The following is a 6,854-nucleotide window of genomic DNA, read 5'->3' as shown; positions in this document are numbered from 1 at the left end:
GCTCCTCATGTTTTGAGGGTGCTGGAGGATGTTTAGATTTGTAAGAACTTTATTCTTTTTTATACTCTAAGGACTTGCAGAAATCTGCAGGGATTATAGTCTGACAACATTCTGATTTCTCTTAATGGTGTTTTAAAGATCTGCAAAAGTTATGGCAAAATGCTTCTATTTCTAACCTTACCTTCTAGTTTTTCTATTTGGAGTGAGTTGTGGTAGATCATAGTTTGAATGTGCAGTATGTGAAAGAATTAACTTCTTTTTCTCTCACATGGTTCACTAAAGAGATTCCTGTTATAGCTGATCCACAAGTTCTGTAGAGCATTTCAAAATGACTGCATGGGACATAAAACTGTCTATAAATTAAGAAGCAATATTTCTGTATTGACAGAGGCCCTTATGTTTTCCAAGTAATTCCTAAAAAATGGTAAGTCATGGTTTGTGAAGATTTTAGAAGGATTTTCTGGAATTTAGATGGAGTCATGGGGTGAGATGCCCATCCATGCACTCTAAATGCATTTGTCAAGCCCAAAAAAGAAAGCCATTGTAGAATGGAGTTCAAACAGCCCCACTGGAGGGCAGCGCTGGCTGCCAGAATCACTGTCAGTGCTTGTGAACCCCGAGGGTTTCTGCAGCCCGGGCTCTGCAAAGTCTGGGGCTGACAGATGCAGGCAGATGCCCCACATGCTTAGACCTCAGAGATAAGAATTGCTTTTCTTCCACTACAGGAGGAACTTCCCTGGGAGTCTTGTCTTTGTTCACGGCAATGTCCAAAAGATTGTTGGGAAATGTGGCTGTGTGAGTCACCACAGGCAGGCAGCTGGAGCAACCACAAACCCAAGAGGAACTTTATTTCAGTACGGCGCTAAGCTGTTCCTACATCATGAAATGATGTAGAAAAGGGCGATGTTCTTTCCTGTCATCACAATTGTTTTGGGATACTACTATTATAAATGACTACTCCAATTAAATTAATTAAATTTATGAAGTTATCAAAGTATAAATTTGGAATAAAACAGAAGCTAAAATTGACTCTAAGCCGGGTGATCAGAGTTGGGGAGATTTAGGATTTGGCCCTTTTGCACCAAAGTCCCATGGGTTTCCAAAGAGCATTTCTCAGAGGGTCCCTTTTATACAGTTCTTTGTGCGATGGAAGGGTTTCTTCTTTAGCATATTATCACGGTTTCTGGAACTGGTGGATAATTCCTGGAATGCTGTGAGGTAAAAGGCTTTCTGGGGAAAACTTCTGATGATGCTTATCAATATGCCTCCTGCTGGAATCTGGTCAAAGGAAAAATCTCTTGGAATATACACTGTATAATATGTCTCTGGAGACAGTGTCTCCCTGCTATTTGAATTTCTATCACTTAGTTTGTGGTTGCTGGTGATGCTTACCAAAATGCCTCCTGTCAGAGGAGAGAAATCCCCTGGTATGACATTTCTGGGGACAGCTGCCTTCCTGTTTGAATCTCTATCATTTAGTCTGATCACTGCCTTTTTGGCCACTGGTTTTAGTACACATAATGCTGTGGGGTTTTTTATTTTATTTCCTTAACCACCAGTTTTTTTATAGTGAATATTACACCATCCTTCTCTCCACAGTTTTATCTTAATGGCTGATACCACTGCCCATCCCTTCTTTTGCAAGATAGAAAAGCATTATCCTCAAAAACCACAAGGATGTCCAAAAGTAACCAAAAGAACATAAAACTGTATTTAAAACAAAACAAAACAAACAAACAAACAAAAAAAAGCAGGTGTTTTGCATTGAACAGTAAATAAAACAAAAGTGTTTGTAAGGTTTCCATAGACTAGAGAACTTGGAACTATTTACATCCTGGAGACCCAGTTAAGGCACTTGGTCACTGAAAGTTCTGAATCATTCTCTATGTGAGGTCAGGCCGGCTCTTGGTCCCCTCACTTGGCTTTGTTCAGCAGCAAACTCTGGAACAAAAGGAGCAAGAGAGAAAACATTTGGTTGCATTCATCCAACAGGCACACCTGGCAGAACACAATCAATGACTGGAGTGACTTTACTACAAGAGGACCTGCAAGACTTTTTGACTTTCAGCAGCTGCCTCTTTCTGCAGAGGATTTTTACAGCCTGCCAGCCACTCAGCTAGCCACATCGTGTTTATTTTCTTTTGCAAGTTTGCCAGCAGATCACGGCAATGCATCCCTTTGCCCAGAGGGGCCCACAAAACTTGGTGTTTTATGGAAAATGACACTGCCAAAGCCCCATGGGATGGCAGGTTACAGCTTTTCAGTATTCCCCACTGCTTGTACCACAGGACAATGCAACATTTGTAATGATTAAAGTGTACAATCAAAAACGGATCAGCAGCTCTAGGAATTCCTTCTGGCCAATACTGATCCAAGGCCCAGCAAGGAGTCAAAATTCAAGTGCTGTTCAGCTGTAGCAAAGCTACTCAGCAAGTGCTTCCCTGAGAGGGCAGCTCTGCCCCATCCCTCCCTCTCTCCTTGCTCCCAAAAGAAGTGCTCATGAGGAAGCAGAGGCCGGGGTGGCTGCAGGGCCAGCCCTGGCTGCTGTCTTCAGAAACTACAGGCAGAGCTGCAAAACAAACACTTACTGTCCTAACTTCAGGTCTTCTTGTCTTGGCTTCATGTGGCACAGAAGGCACTGGAAAAGGATTCTTCTCATGCCCTGCAGATCCCTGAAAAATCACCGAGAGAAAGCTGCTCAGAGAGAGATGCCTAAAGCAATTGTAAAGCCAGGCTTTCCTAAATTCCCAGAGAAAATGTTCATTTCTCCCATGCATACTCTATGCACCGGGCTCTCCCCCTCTTGCCTTCTTTCCCAGCAATCCCTCCAGTAACTGAAATGCCACTTTGGCTTCTCACCTGGCAGCTCACAATGCTTTGCACCATTCAACCTCTTCCAAGCAAAGAGAAATTCATCAGCAGATTTCCTTGCTCAATAGCTGGGAGTGCAGTGAGGGCTGGAAGCAGGAAAATTATCAGGAAAAAGCAAGCAGTTAGAAGGCAGCTAATGCACTGTGCACAACCTGGCCTAAGACAGAACACTGACACATGCTCCCTCACCCCCAAATATCATAGACCCCATACCGCAAGCCATCATTAAACAGACAAATTTTTTATAAAAAGCCAGTAAATTCTAATTTTTAACCCATAAATGCAGTAATTTCTTTGGAATGATATACAACCTAAGGCCCAGATTGCAGTCCATTTCTTTTATAAACACACTCCTTTTTATACACACACTCCTTTTGGTTGCAGCTGCCTACAGTCAGAAATGGTCACTTATCTGAGAGGATGTTTCTGCAGTGCATCACACAGCACGCCTGGGTTGCAGGAATACTCCCACCAGCTCTCCTGGATACCAATGGTGATGGCCTGGGGTTTGCTCCTCGGGGTCTTCCTCCACTTTCCTGTGCTTGGCTAAGAATCCATCCTGCTTCCTGGCAGGGTTATTCACGGCAGGCAGCTCCAGGTTGTCAGTCACAGCTCTGGGTCTCTTTTGCATGGTCATGGTGAACTTTGGTTCACGTTGTGCAGCAGTCATGGCTGGCAGTGGTGGCAGCAACACATTTGCCCTCTCAGTTTGGAATGAGTCTTCTGAGGCTCTGGACAAGAGAAGCAAATTCATGACTCTGATGTACATAGAATATAGGCATTTCGTAGAAGCTTGGCTACATCCTGCCATTCATGGTGTTGTTTCAGCAATGCAACAATTTCAAAGACGAGAGGCTTCAAATAAGAGGCAGCTTGAATTGGCAGAGACTTTCACATTCAATAACAGAGTGGCCTAGCACATCTCTGATCATCTGAAATCAGGGCGTCCATGGAATTCTGGCAACAAGAAGCAGCACCAAGTAGCTCTCAACCTTGTTTCACCACTGCTCATTTGCACCATTTGTAGTCAGCTTTGCAAAGTTTCCAAGAACACACCAAGCAGAAATTCCCAGCTCATGGATTGCAGCATCAGAAGAGCAGGAAATGAAGTTAAATGCAGTGAGAAGGCTCAGGTGTAAGGCTGCACTTCTTGCCTGACTCTGCTGTGCATGGCACAGTCCTCTCACCTCTTTCAGCAGCCACTTTTCCCGTGCTTTGGTCCCCACTCACTGCACACGTGCTCCCCAGCTGCTCTGCCTTGGCTCAGCTGATGCTGCACCAAGGACCATTTGACACAGAGCACAGCACCATCCCCGACCTGCTCCAGAGCCCTCTCTGCCCAAAACTACCTCCCACCCTTGCCACTCCAAAAGCCAGCACATGACTAAGACAGCTGCTCATTTTCCCTGAGGAAAAGGGAGGAAGGAATTCCAGAATCAAAGCTCTTCCATTCCTAATGCCATTGGAACAGCCCTTCTCCCAGCCAATCACCAGCCCTGACACCTCTGTGCTTTCAGAGAATGTCAGAAGGGAAAGGCTCCCTTCCCTGACCCACCTACACCTTCAGAGCTGCTTTCTGCACTGGGTGCTGCTGTGGGAATTCTTAAAATCACAGAGTTTTAGGAAAGCTACAAAAATCAAACCTCAGAGACTATAAAATTACAATGAGATCTAGAGCAATGTCCCTAAGATTTATCAACAGAAAAATTATAGAAGAAGTAGAAAACTAGGCAGAAATCAAACAATAGTCTGTACATTAGCACTTGTCCCTAAGCTACAGAGAAGTATATCTAGCAAGATATTAAGAAGTTCTAAGCTTAATACTAGAGCTCTGTGCAGTGTCTTTTAAAGCTTACCAAGAGGTATTATACTCAAAAGAAGAAAACTTTTTTGAAACAAAAATACATGTACATATAGTAGTTATATAGAACTACTGTCAAGATGCTTTTGCTTTGTGTGATTAGTCAAAAAAACTTTTAAACTAAGTTGTAACATTAAGTTCTTTTTCTGCTACCAAAAATGTAAACATCTTCTCATTGTCATAACCATGGAATAAGACTAATGCTAAAAAATAAACAACTTAAGACATGCTCCAACATGGCAACAACAATCCCATCCCATTCATCATTTCTACATAAAGCCCCAACCAACAGCAGCTTCCAGCATGCAAAGCCCAACCTGCAGCAGCTGAAGTTGCAGAAGGCACACCATGTTAGAAGCAAACTCTGGAGTGTCTGGACAGGAGATCCAGTTCTTCATGCTACCCTTCTGAAGAGAGACTTAGATTTACACATCTTTCTTACATCCCATCACTGCATACTCACTTCAGTTGATTGGAGCCTTTGTGTGCGGAAATCTGGAAGTATTTGGTTGGGAATGTTTTGTCTCATTGCCTTTTCTTCCTGGGAGTATCCCCCTTGTCTTCCCTCTAGTAGGAAGAATAAAAAAAGGGAAAAAATTGACTCAGGTCATAAAAGTTTACCTAAAGTACAGACCAATACAGCTCACTTTGATAGATTCTGGCTGAAAACATTGAAAATAACACACTGGAACACCCTTGAGAGGAGAAGCATCATGGCTCCACTGCCAACCTATATGAAGGGGAAACTACACTTGGGTTTTTCAAGCACCATCTTGCTCATTGTCCAAACCCACTTGCCCTGGCCCCTCTCACCTTCTTCTTTCCAGGGGACTCCTCTGGACTCCTCATGGCTTTCCTCTTCAAGTCTGCCTTCCTCAAAGGCAAGAACAACTTCTTCTCCCCAGGAGGCAAGGATGCTTTCTCCCTGTGCCATTCCCCAGGCCTGTGGCTACTGGGGATGAGGGCATCACATTCCTGAGCATGTCTCAGGAGCCTGGCATCCAAAAAGCCTTTGGCCTTGGTCTGCTGGGAGCCCTTGTCCTTTCTCTCTTCAAAGGGCTTGTGAAGTGCCGGCTGCAGGGCTTTTTTTGTGGTGGATTTTGGCTCCTCTGTTTTCTTGACTCGGGGCTGGTGCTTGCAAGACTGGTCTGTGACCTGCAAAAGACCAGGCTCACTCTCCAGCTTCAGGACTTTTTTCCATTTGTCATGCTCCAGGGGCTTGCTGGGCCTTTTGATACCCACAGTCTTCCTGGGCAAGGCCTCCTTGGTGTGCACAAGAGGCTTCAGAGAGCTGTGTGTGCTCGTAACGTGAGATTCCTGCTGAGCCTGAGTCACTTGGCCAGAGGTCTTGTGAAAATGCTTGGTGGTTTGGCCAGAGGTCTTGTGAGTGTCCTCAGCCACTTGGCCACAGCTCTTGTGAGGAGGCTCCCTTGCCTTGGAGTGGTGCTGGCAGGAAGTGCTGCTGATGCCCTGCTCCTGCCTCACACCCTCCTCACGTCCATTCCCACGGACAATTTCCCTGAGACCCTCTCTTGCCACTAATCCTTGCTTTCTCTGGGTCACCAGGTTGTCAAGGCGCCACTTTTTAGCAGCTGATGGCTCAGGCTGCCAACAAAAGAGAAAAGAAGGATTCAAGACTGGTGCCTTTTGTGACTCTTTCTGTCCTAGCACAACTCAACAGAGCCCGGGAACTCTTGCCCAGAGGTCATCAAGTCTGGCCTTTGGCCTGTGAAGAAATGACTCTAAACTAACCAGCAACAAATTTGCTTCTTGAGCACCATGCATGGATATGTGAGGAACACAAAACCATAAACCAGTCAGTGGCAAATACCTAAGCCTTCATTGCAGTGAGAGGGGTCTTAAAAATCAGTATTTCCAGGGCAAATCTGGCAGAATTTGGTAACAGAGTACCACATCTGCTTCCTTCCTAAGACACGGCACTGCAGTGGGCAAGGGGCTGTGGAAGCAGCCTCTCCATGGTCCCTGAATTCACCTCACGCACTGGCAGGTCTAGCACCCTTGGAAAGTTGTCCTCCTCACTGTCACTGCAGCTGATCTCTCTGTCACACACTGAGGAGCTGTGGCACTCCCTGGTGCTCCCTGACTCCGAGCTGCTGGGCTG

The 6,854-nt window shown here is 45.2% G+C and overlaps 1 long non-coding RNA gene across 1 annotated transcript; it reads right to left on the bottom strand.

The window, feature by feature from the left end:
* Nucleotides 1-1,521: 1,521 nt before the first annotated feature.
* Nucleotides 1,522-3,596, bottom strand: LOC135287693 (uncharacterized). Its single transcript, XR_010351254.1, has 3 exons — nt 2,860-3,596; nt 2,589-2,672; nt 1,522-1,941 (listed from the first exon to the last, which is right to left on the bottom strand). It is a non-coding gene; the product is annotated as an uncharacterized LOC135287693 (long non-coding RNA).
* Between the last annotated feature and the right edge of the window lie 3,258 nt (nt 3,597-6,854).

Source organism: Passer domesticus, chromosome 30 (assembly GCF_036417665.1).
Source record: "Passer domesticus isolate bPasDom1 chromosome 30, bPasDom1.hap1, whole genome shotgun sequence".
Lineage (NCBI taxonomy): Eukaryota > Metazoa > Chordata > Aves > Passeriformes > Passeridae > Passer > Passer domesticus.
The sequence above is the reverse complement of the archived record's forward strand: the minus strand, read 5'-3'. Positions and strand labels throughout refer to the sequence as shown.